At 37.4% G+C, this 11,128-nt stretch overlaps 1 long non-coding RNA gene across 1 annotated transcript; it reads right to left on the reverse strand.

Annotated features, from left to right (window-relative positions):
• Positions 1 to 5,603: 5,603 nt before the first annotated feature.
• On the reverse strand, positions 5,604 to 8,271 carry LOC139670428 (uncharacterized). Its single transcript, XR_011697484.1, has 3 exons — positions 8,171 to 8,271; positions 6,361 to 6,414; positions 5,604 to 5,703 (listed from the first exon to the last, which is right to left on the reverse strand). It is a non-coding gene; the product is annotated as an uncharacterized lncRNA (long non-coding RNA).
• Between the last annotated feature and the right edge of the window lie 2,857 nt (positions 8,272 to 11,128).

The raw sequence follows: 11,128 nt of genomic DNA on the forward strand, positions 1-11,128 counted from the left end.
TAATAATTTAGAATTTTTGTTTTGCCTACTAGCCTCCATCAACAGAATCTGATGCATGCACAGATATGCATCCCAGTTAGCTGATAGTTTTCCACTAGAATTTTCTTATTTTTTGGATAAAATAAGTAACGCAAAGTCCCCAAAGCATAATAATTTTCTCTGATACGTATATCTCAAATAAAATTATTGCCATATCATCTCTTCTATGTACAAATGGATGATCACTGTCCACTACTGAAATGACACTCACTTCAGTCATTACAGCTTCTTAATGATACATAGCATTTCTATAGAAATAATCAGTAAATACAGGAATGACAAGGATGAAATTATAGTGAAAGTGGATGGGATGCAATTTTATTTATTTGTTTGGTTGGTTTTTTGTTTATTTATTTGTATAGCCTCATGGTGTTTTGTTTTTCATGCTTTCTTTACACTTCATAATAGGACAGTTTGTATTTTACATGAGGTGGTGCTCTTGAATAACAGGAGTGCTTTTGTAGATGAGTTTACCAAATGCACTATGAAAAAAAACACAGCAAATTAACGCTGAAATAATTTTCACCAGGAAGCACCATTTTGACAAAATTTGGCACATAAGGATGATCCAGTCCAGAGAGACATTTAAAAAAAATATCAGAATGGGCTTGTTTTTCTTAATTGAGAGATCTCAATCAAAGACGATTTTCCCATAATTTATCACTTTTATTTTCCTCCAAATTTGTCCTGGATTGTCCTTTGCTCCTAACAGACAACTTCTTTTATTGTTTCTACTCTCAAACCCTTAGACAGGAGGATAGAACTGAAATGTCTACCTAGGGAACAGAGCAAGGAATGAGCTGTTTTTCTCTCTTGATCTCAGAGGCTGAAAAAATTAATGACTTGAACATTGTGAAGATCATCAAAAGAATTTTGTCCACAGTAGTAAACTGAAAAAAAATCCCAGCAACTCACGTATGGAAGACCACCCCTCCCTGAATATGTCTACTAATTTGGACCGCAAAAGGATCTTGATATAAGATACTGTCCAGCTATCTGAGGTAAGAGATTGAATTGCTAAATTTGACCACCTACCATAACTGCCCAGGTGCTGTAAGAGGCCAGTGCTTGTGGCTTCCTCTGTGGGAGTTGTGTTAGAACTTTTGCCACAGCTTCGTCTCTGGAAGTTGTGTTGCTTGTGTAGACTTGGAAATTTTGGGGAAATGCCTGTGCTAGGTTAAAATGTTTTGTTGCCTTTCCTCAAAATATAGGATAGTTGCTTCACTTCCCCAAGGATAAAGTGTGCACAGGAAAACTGGGATAATGAGCCGGCAATAGTGGACTGTATAAATCGTTTGCAAGCTGAACAATAGTTGCAACCAGAAAAAGGTAAATCTATTGTTTGCACTGTGCTGGGAGCAGCCTTGACTGTTGCTATAAAAGTAAAATCCCAAAGGAACAGCAAAAATATAGACACTTCACATGCTCTGCAGGATTTAGTAAAAGTACTACAACAAAAACAAAAAGAGGAACAGCTTTACTCTGAAAGGCTCAAAGTGGCTCTCATTGAGTATTTGGAAATGATGGATTCTAGAGGAGTTCATAATGAGCCTTTATATCCTCAATAAGATTTAAAAGAGGCCAAAAAACATTTAGACCAATTGGATATGAAAAAATTACAGCCATTAGTTAAAACAGAATATCACTATGAGGAAACAGACAATGTTTTCTCTTGCATAATTACCAAAGAAATACCTTATACTCCTATTGAATTGGCTAAATTACAAAAGGAATACAATCACACTCTGAGTCTGACACAGAATACGTGTGGCATGTCTCCCTTACAGGAGCAGACTGGATTATGCTGACACAAACAGAAGCTGAGCACTACTGGGGGCCTGGGTTCTTCTTAATCACAGGTAATAAAAGTGTTCCCTCATCCCTCACTCAGATAGTTACCTAATGGGCTGGAGAGTTGAGTCTTCTGGAGAGAGATGATCCAACTGTCATAGTAACTTCTGTGGATTGATTGACTGAAAGTGTTCAGAAGACTGTCTGTCTCCAATTATAACATCAGCACATACTGGAACTTGATGAAGGCTCCCTAATGACCATGCTATTGGTTCCAGGCCACTTGACCACTCTAATACGCAGCCTCCTGGCATTATTAAAGAATCTCAGAATTCTCTTGCAGAATCAAACCCATGCTGCTCTAGCTAATGACAGTGAACACTCCACCCTCAATAGGATATCCTCATGCAAATTGAAACAAAACATGTGCCCATGGGAGGAGGTTACCCAGGAACTGATTAATTATGGCAGACATTTTGGACCCCCTAACCCAACATCCTCTTAATCTGAGTCCAAAACTGCCATCTGCCAGGTTGAGTGGTGAAGTACAGCTGCTGCTGACCTGGAGGCGGGGAGAAAAGCCCTCCCCTGGGGAACACAACATCGAAGGGAGCAAACATTAGCAAAAGGGGAAAGAGATGACAATACAGATTCAAAATCTTTCATGGAATTTTTTGTCCCTTGCTAACACAGAAATTTGGAGGCCAAAACAAAGTGGTTTGGAACGCAGGTTTTCACCACCTGCCAGAGCTGGGAACAATTAGCCTCCAGCTAAAAAGAGTGAGTAATACCTCCTGCATACCAGCTTAATTGCTTGGGAACATGGTGGAGAAGTTTTGCTTCTTCTCTTCACGTTTCTTTAGCTCAGAGAGTGGTGGGATAGAGGTTCCCACATTGACCTTTGCTGGTGCCCTGTGCTTCTGGTCCCGTCAGCTTTGGGGCTCAGCCGCCACCTTGCTGGGGCTCTCAGCAGCTCTGGGAAGGTCCTGACTTGCCCCCAGCCCCTCTTGTCCTGGGTTGTCTCCTCTGAGGATGATCACCCCTGCCTGGATTCGCCCCAGACTCATCAGGGACTGGCGCCATCTGCAGAGGAGCTTTTAACCCCCACAATGCCTCTGGATGACAGTGAGAGGGTCCTTTCACTGCCCACAGGAAAGGTTCAGCCCGTCTGTGTGGCCGCCATTCCCACTTGAGCTTTGGAATTGGCATCGCTCCCTCAGCTGTGCCTTTGCATCGCTGGATCCCAACAGCGACTCCTGACTCCTTCAAAGGCAAAAAGTGTAACACCATACCCTTTCCCTTTGGGAGCTAAAGAAGGTTTTTCCCTTCTGACATCGAAGAGGATGGGATAGTTCTTCCCACTCATTCCCCTTGTAACTCTTCCATACAGCCAGTAAAAAATGGGAATGGACAGCTGACTGTGAATTACAGGAACATAAATTCCAATACAACCTTAGACAGCAGCAGTGACTAACATTGCTGAACATATTTCACTAATACAGGAAGAAGTTCATCCAATTTTAGCTTTCTTTGATGATAAAGATATGTTCTTTTATGGTCCCATTTCTGACACCAAAAAGAGGTGGTGTTTGTATCCCTGCCGAAATATTAACCTCACTGGAACAAGTACAGAACTGCAGAAGAACAAGAAAGAACTGCAGCAGGTGTTGTGAATATTGGTCTGTTGGAGAAAACGTATTCCAGACTTCATTATTGCTCCTGTAGTGGCATCATGCCAGCCAAGAAAACAAGTGTGATAAATGAATAGTTCCTTCTTTTTTAAAGAGGTCCAAATATGTATTCCATGAGAAGATTAAGTGACAACAGGACTGGAGAGTTGCACTGCTCTTCTCTGCATTGATTATTTGCATATGTTTTGCCTTGGTAGTTTTGCAATACCTATATAAGTTCAACTCAAGAATTGTTCTGGGCTGCTTGTGTCTCAGCTCTGGTTGCCATAGCAGATGGAAAAGAAATTGCCCCCACAGTTGCTTGTATTATCTGTTTATTAATAATTGTTGATTTGTTTGTGGTTTTTCTCATGAGAAACTCATATGGAAACTAAATATTAGTGGGATTATATAATTCAAACCACCTTATATATTGTTAGTTTGATTTTTGTCAAGTTTATTTTGTCCTTTTACTGAAAATAAAATGGTGTGGGAAAAGCTTTTACTTATAGATGCATAATTTTGTCTCAATCAAATTTAACCTGGGAGTTGGTACAAGAATACAAATATGTACTATGTATTAACCATCCATATTCTGCCTCAGAAGGCTTTAAATTCATGATGATTTGGCTAAATTTCTCAAAGATGTTAACAAGTGAGCTCAATAATCTGGACAAAACAAAGGAAATCATCACTTGGAGAGAATAGAAGAAAGACTTTTACCAGCTCCCACCCAACCTTTCCTGTAATCATTTGTGGAACCAAATTCTTGAGGACACTGATAATTTATCCAGTTTTTCATCTCCCTTTTCTTCATTGCAGACATATTTCACATGAAGTCATATTGCAGTGCAATATAATAGCAAAAGATTTTGTTATCTAATTTTATTTTCCTCTATATTACACTTAATGTTGGAATTTCTTCTAAGTAAAAATGTCTTGAGTTCATGTTGTGTTCAATCAATCTATATGTTATTTTATATGCAATTAACCTCATCAAACTTTATTAATTAATTTAGATGTAACATCAGACCCAGGATAATCATCGAGGCTCCACCTGCTTTAACTGAGAGGTAGGCATTTTGAGAGTGCCATTCATCCCACCAGCCCAAGACACTTGTATTAAGATGGTATGAAAGTGTTTCTAATCGAGACTGCTTGATTAGTTTAGATTAGACATGTGCATATTTTATGGCTAAAATCTGGTGAGATTAATACAATCCCATGTCAAGGGCTTGAGTTTTTCCTTCATGAGAATTTATGTGGTGTGTCACATAGTAGAAATTAAAAAAAAATGTACAACCTAATGGGAAAAAAATAAAACAAGGAAGAAAAAATTCTCAATTGTTATAGGTACAGAGAAATTAAATGTGAGCAATTCAGGTCTGTACGGACTCTGTGAGATTGAAACAGCTACCAGAAAGGAACGATCGAAGACACAACTGCTGCTGAGTGGTAGGGAGGAAACACCCCCCACAAGTTCAGAGAGTAACTCCTCAGACTTTCTCACAGAAAGCTGGAGATTCACCCGGGAACAGTCAGGATGTTTTCATCAAAACACTGGACTTGTGAGATATGGACTATAGCCAATTAGAATTGTAGCTTGATGGTGTGAGATTCAATTTAGCCAATTAGCATGTGGCTTTAACCCTATATAAACCATTTGCAGTGTATTAATAAAGGGCATTCTACCTAAATCATACTGATTGTCATGTGGTGTCCTTGATCCTCCACAGGAAATTGTTTACTTTATATTATATTTTTAATGTGACACTCCTTTGTTCTGGTACAAGTAAAAGTTTTAGGATATCATATTATTTCTTGTATTTCCTGGGTGGAAAATATTTGCTTCAAAAGATGGTTTTCAGAATGTCAAACAGGATATGTGACAACAGGGACATTTCACCTACAGCTGAAAAACAACCTATCAACTTATCATTCAGATACTGCATTCAAGCCATTTCACTGAAATTTCCTGAAATAATATTCAGTGACAAATATATTAATAATATAAATATGAAATAATATTAAACTAAGTAGTCAATAACATGAAAAAAGAAGTGTGTAAAAATATTAAAATTACTTACCTCTAAAGAATGTGTTTTTAACATTTCAAATTGAGATTCAAACATTAATAGCTTTTCTTTATCAAGTAGAGTTCCTCATTAGCACCTGTTAGTGGCTGGAAACTGTATACTGCCTGCTGCGTCAGTCAAGAAGGAAAAGCAACAGTTTATAAGGCATGATTTGAAATGAAGAATGAGAATGCCAAGAGATGGATTTCATACAGATAATTGCTGTCTTTGAAATGGACATCAGCCCTTTCATCTCAGTTTTTACAGTAATTTCTGCAATTTGTCAGCCACCCTATCTTCTCTCACAACTACAGCGTGACTCAGTGACAACAAAGAGAGGAGATAAGGAAAGGCATTTTGTGCTATGTTGTTTGGAGATATTAGAAAGATTCACTACCTTACTCTAGAGCCTAGTACACTCTACACACAGTCTAACTTTTAGCCATATGTCCTTGGAATACCTCTGCTGCCTTATGTGATATTCAATATTTGACATGTCTTCAGTGATACAGTGAACAGTTTTTCATATGTAGCAACCACAGGCTGTAGAAAAAGGTGTTTGAAAGAGAAAGTGTATACAGAAGTATTACTATAAAATGCTTAAGCTGTCCATATGAAATGTAGGCCAGGGGAAAAAACAAAACAAAACAAAAGAAATAAACAAAACAAAACAACAACAAAAACCCCAAACAACAACAACAAAAAAGACCACACATTTTTTTATGCAATACTTTTCATGCATTGCTTTATGAAATGCTATCCGTGAGGTAAGAGATTAAACATACCTTTACAGTTCTGTGTGTGAAGCAACTTGTCCAGAGTGATCACAGTGGTAACTGCTACAAAATGAAGAACTATTCATGAATGAGTTCTACTTTCACTGTGCAATGACTGAATAAACCATCAAAACAAACAGTACACATCTACCTTTTGTTTCTATGTGGTCTTGAAAAAATGGCACTGTATACATCAACAAAACAACATGTTAATGTGCTCTGGGGGAAAAATAATCACCATGCAAAGTAATTTCTGAGCAGAAGGCAAGAGAAAAAGATCATGTTTTCCAGAACTAGAAATAGCATATGATCTGATTTTGTATGAATTCAGGGAGCAACAGTAATGATCTTTCACTGCAAATGGTGCTTATCCAGAAAAAAGGAAACAAGTGGTAGTTGTGAGCTGTCAGGAACTTCTGAAAAAAAAATCTGAACTTAAAACTTGTATAGGAAGTATGAGAGAATGATGCTGTTATTTTTATCTTGTTCTTTCAAAGGAAATAATTTGACAAAGTTATTCCAGCACTTTCAGAGCAGTTATGCTTGAAGTCTTTAAGGCCGGGGATACTGCAGCAGGGGTGTGTGGAGAAGCAAGCATTGCTTCCATTTTACCAGTTTCAGTCTTCTGATGTAAATGAAAAAGAAAAAAAAAGAGAAATCTCATTTATGACCAGATTATCCTGGATGTATTTTAAACAAATATCTTACCTGAATAATAGACAAGAAAGGAAAAGGACAATAAGCTGAAACATGACTCATGATGATGAGATAGGTTTTAGAGAGTGCCAATTTACTGTGTTTTTCTAGAGCAGGTAGTGAGTGAAACTGTGGATAGTGAAAGAGAGATATTTGTAACTCACTGCTCCCAAACACACCTGCAGTGTATTGCATGAGTTTATGCAGAGATACCTGAAGCATCTACCACTTCTATAAAGCTTTGTATAGGTTCAGTAATCCTGTCATGTGTAGCAGATTGCAGCCAAATTAGTCATAAGCAGCACCAGAAAATGTGCAAATGAATACATAACGCCCACTTAAAGCTTATGATAATTCACGTGCTGCTTTGAAGAAGAATTTGCAATGGGTAGTACATTCCCTGTCTTGCTATATAGCTAGTGCTATGTTGCAATTGTTTGAATGCCTAAAAAAAAAAGAAACACCTGATGTGCATGTTGTTCAGCAGGCTACAATGTTAGCAACAGAAGAAACATCATGAAGTATAAGCATAAATTAATTGACTTCTGGAGTAAAATATACATTATTCAGAAAGAAAGAATTGGGATTTTCTACATGAAAAATGCATCATTTCACAAACTTGTTTGGCACTGTGATCTAAACAGATGTGTGTCTCATCTCTATTTCCTTGGCCTTCTTTGAAGTTCATTTACTCCACACAGGTAATCAACTGCTGTTAAAATTAATTGGCTTCTGAGTGGGCCAAATGGATGGTTAGGGACTGGAAAAATTCTGTCCCTTTCCTAGCTCACACTTGAGGTCAAGCGTTATAACCACACCACTGTATAGCCCACATTGAACACAGCTCCTGATGATGTTGATATTCAAAGACTATTGTCAAGAAGCTGAAATCCACAGGAAGAAATGAGAAATATCATGATAACTCAGTTAGTGACTTCGGTTGCTGGATTGTAGCCTATTTCTACACTGTTCCACGATAGATACAACTCATAGGTACTGTCCATGCATTTTTCTGAATTCAAGAAAATACACACAGCAAAAGAGACAATTTCAGGCAGAAGGTGAGCCTGGACTCTTGCTTTCTAGGCAAAGATGTTACATTGAGATAAAGCAGCTGTATTACCTTAGATGACCTTCCAGTAATGCTCATCAGCAGCTCTCCTCTTTCAAGCAGCAGGAAAATCTTGGTTCACTTTACTCAAGGCTGTAGTACTTCTCCATGGAATGAGATAATCCTTTTTTCAAGCATAAACATCAGAATTAAATCAGAATCATTTTAAGATCAGATCCAATTTTGAAACTCAAGTTGCTAGTTATTCTATGAATATTTCTGTCCCTGCCTTGTGCTGGCATATGATTGCCCATGGTTATATACTACAATATTGATAACACAGCCTTCCAATATAGTCTTAGGAATCTGTCAACAGGAGCATGTTTTCCATAGATCAACCATAAGGGAGAGCTATGGTCTACCATCTATATATGAGAACAGAAGGTTCTGCTGTGCCCCATTTTTCAGATTGTCCTGAACTAAGAATGAATGGGAATTCATCAATATTAAGAGTGGAGAGATTTACTAATCCTTTAATTTAAACCTTAAAAGAAAAATTTATTAAAAAATTACAGATGCTGCAACTTTCATGCTACTTTCAAAAGTAATCAGCATTTTTAATTTGGAGGCAAAGCTGAAAATACTGTTAAAAGAATCATGCTATCAGCCACTTCATCTGCACACCTATATCGAGTTGACAAAGTACACTCTTTCAGATGTTTGTGCAAGAAAGAAACTAAGACTTAAAATTCTATTTATGAACTTTATCAAAAGTACTAAAGGCAGCATCCTGAATAATTTTTTAGTTACATGGCATTTTAATGACAAAACACTTTACAAAGAAAAATAAGGATTGCTATTTATCATATAACAGCACATAAATAGCTGACTTCAGTCTGAGGGAGTGAAGATGGCCCACAGCTACATCATCAAAAAGATTGCAGTATCTGCTTCCTATTTTTATTGCTGACATTAAAAATTTTCATTTTCAAAGATGATGCAAACTGTAATCAAACAGTAGAGACGTCTGAATTTTGTAAATGTATCCACTTCGACAGTTACACTTCCTGACTATTTAATAGCAGAATTGCTACCAGTTTCCCTTAAAAGTTAATGTAATCCAAGCTGTATGTCTAGGTTCCTACTGTGAAGAGAAATAGTCAGTGGACCACTCACCATATTATAAGATGTGAGCTTAAGGGAAGTAGGATGAATGACCCTCTGGTGGTGCCTTCATTGAATAAAGAGGAGAATTAACCAGTATCAGCCGCAGTTTGACCTCAAATATCTGTTTATGTCCATATGCAAGACCACTCGAACCATGTCTGTGTGAACTAAACATCACTCAACTAAACATCCCCTCATGATTTGGGAATTTCAGAACACTGCTACCAAACCAGTCATTGTACAAAAAGAAAAATTACTGAAAGACGTGCTGGTGCCACCTTTCCTGTTGCCATTAGAGCACTCAGGAAGGTTTGGACAGTCTTCAGCTCACATTCCTCATCTACTTCAGAGATCTTGAACTCACACTTTCTGTAAGCATGGTCTAATATTTGGTTTTAACACATTTTGGAGCAGAGGATCTGGTCTACCACTCCAACTGAAACGACACTCATTTAAATATTAATTGAGGTAAACACTGAGAATAAAACTGTCTTTCAGTTTAATCACTTGTCTGAATATACAGAGCTGTGTATTAAATTTCTTCATATAATTTGTATTTTTTAATTCAAAGTGAAATAGCCTCATCTAAAGTGGCCAAGAAGACTCTTTATTCCACTCCCAAACTGTGCTGAAGTGCAGTGATTAGGGTAGTCTTAGGGGTTCTAAACCATTGCTGCTTAAGTCTCCTCAGGCAGGAGTAGAATACACTTTGTAGCAAAAGGTTAGATTTGGTAATTAGTTTAAGGAAAGTTCCATCCAATACCTTAACCACTTACTTTCTCCTTTACAAAAAAACCCCTGACAATTAATATATGCAAAAACAGTGATCCTTTTTCAGAATCATTGGCTGGAAAAACATCCTGAGATAGCAATTAGAAGTGAAAGCTCTCCTGATTTACAATAAGGGTTGAAAAACCCCCCAAAACCAAATACAAAAACAACAAAACAAGAGCCACAAACAAACAAACAAACCCCCCAGCACTTACAGTATTTAAGAAAGAAATCCCTAAGAAATTCCCAAGCCCACACACAGGATTTAAGAAAGAAACAAAAGAAACCTTAGCGCATGTTCAGACTTGAACTTACACTGAATCCTTTATGAGAAAAAGTAACTTGGCATCTCTGATTTCCACCAGGGACTAGAGCTGGAAATTACTGTGGTCTAACAGAAAGGCTTTTCTTCTGGTATTTCCAGCTGAGATGCCAAGTGGAAGTGCTGGTATCTGATAAGAAAGCTTGGTTTTATGGATGTTTATCCAAACATGATCTGGACTATAAAATTTTGGTTGTCTGGATATCTTTACAGACTGACACTCAACTGAGAATAGCCTTCTTGATTTATTCCCAAACATACATTTGCTGTTTTAATAGAAAACTTTTGTCTTGCCATTGAAAACAAAGTAACAAAAGTATCAGTCCTACAGGTTAATACAATAGTGAAAGACAATACCTAACTAATAGATGCTTAAAATAAAGACACTATATACCAGGCCTTCTAATCAAAAGAAATACATTTGAAATATCTGTCATGCCTCTTTACTCTCTTAAATTACAGTGAGAAAAAATTTACACTGAAGGTCAGGTGTAAAATCCCAGAATACACTGTGAAACCGGAGAAAAATGCACTTTTTTTTTTTAATAGGCTCATCTTTGGAACAGACCTCTTCTGTAAAACCTGCTTTCATTCATACTGCCATCCACTCCCTTCAGCTCTTAAGGGTTTTTTTAACTGAAATTGTTAGAAGAAATGAGGTCTTAGACAGTTTCTCAGTGGAAAAGCACTTATTCAGTCCTCACCCTGCCCCAGGAGCAACAGAAGGTGATAGTCTGTAAAAACGGACAAGCTGTGCTACCTGTTTTCTG

The sequence above is a fragment of the Pithys albifrons genome, chromosome 3 (assembly GCF_047495875.1).
Source record: "Pithys albifrons albifrons isolate INPA30051 chromosome 3, PitAlb_v1, whole genome shotgun sequence".
In the NCBI taxonomy this organism is placed as follows: Eukaryota; Metazoa; Chordata; class Aves; order Passeriformes; family Thamnophilidae; genus Pithys; species Pithys albifrons.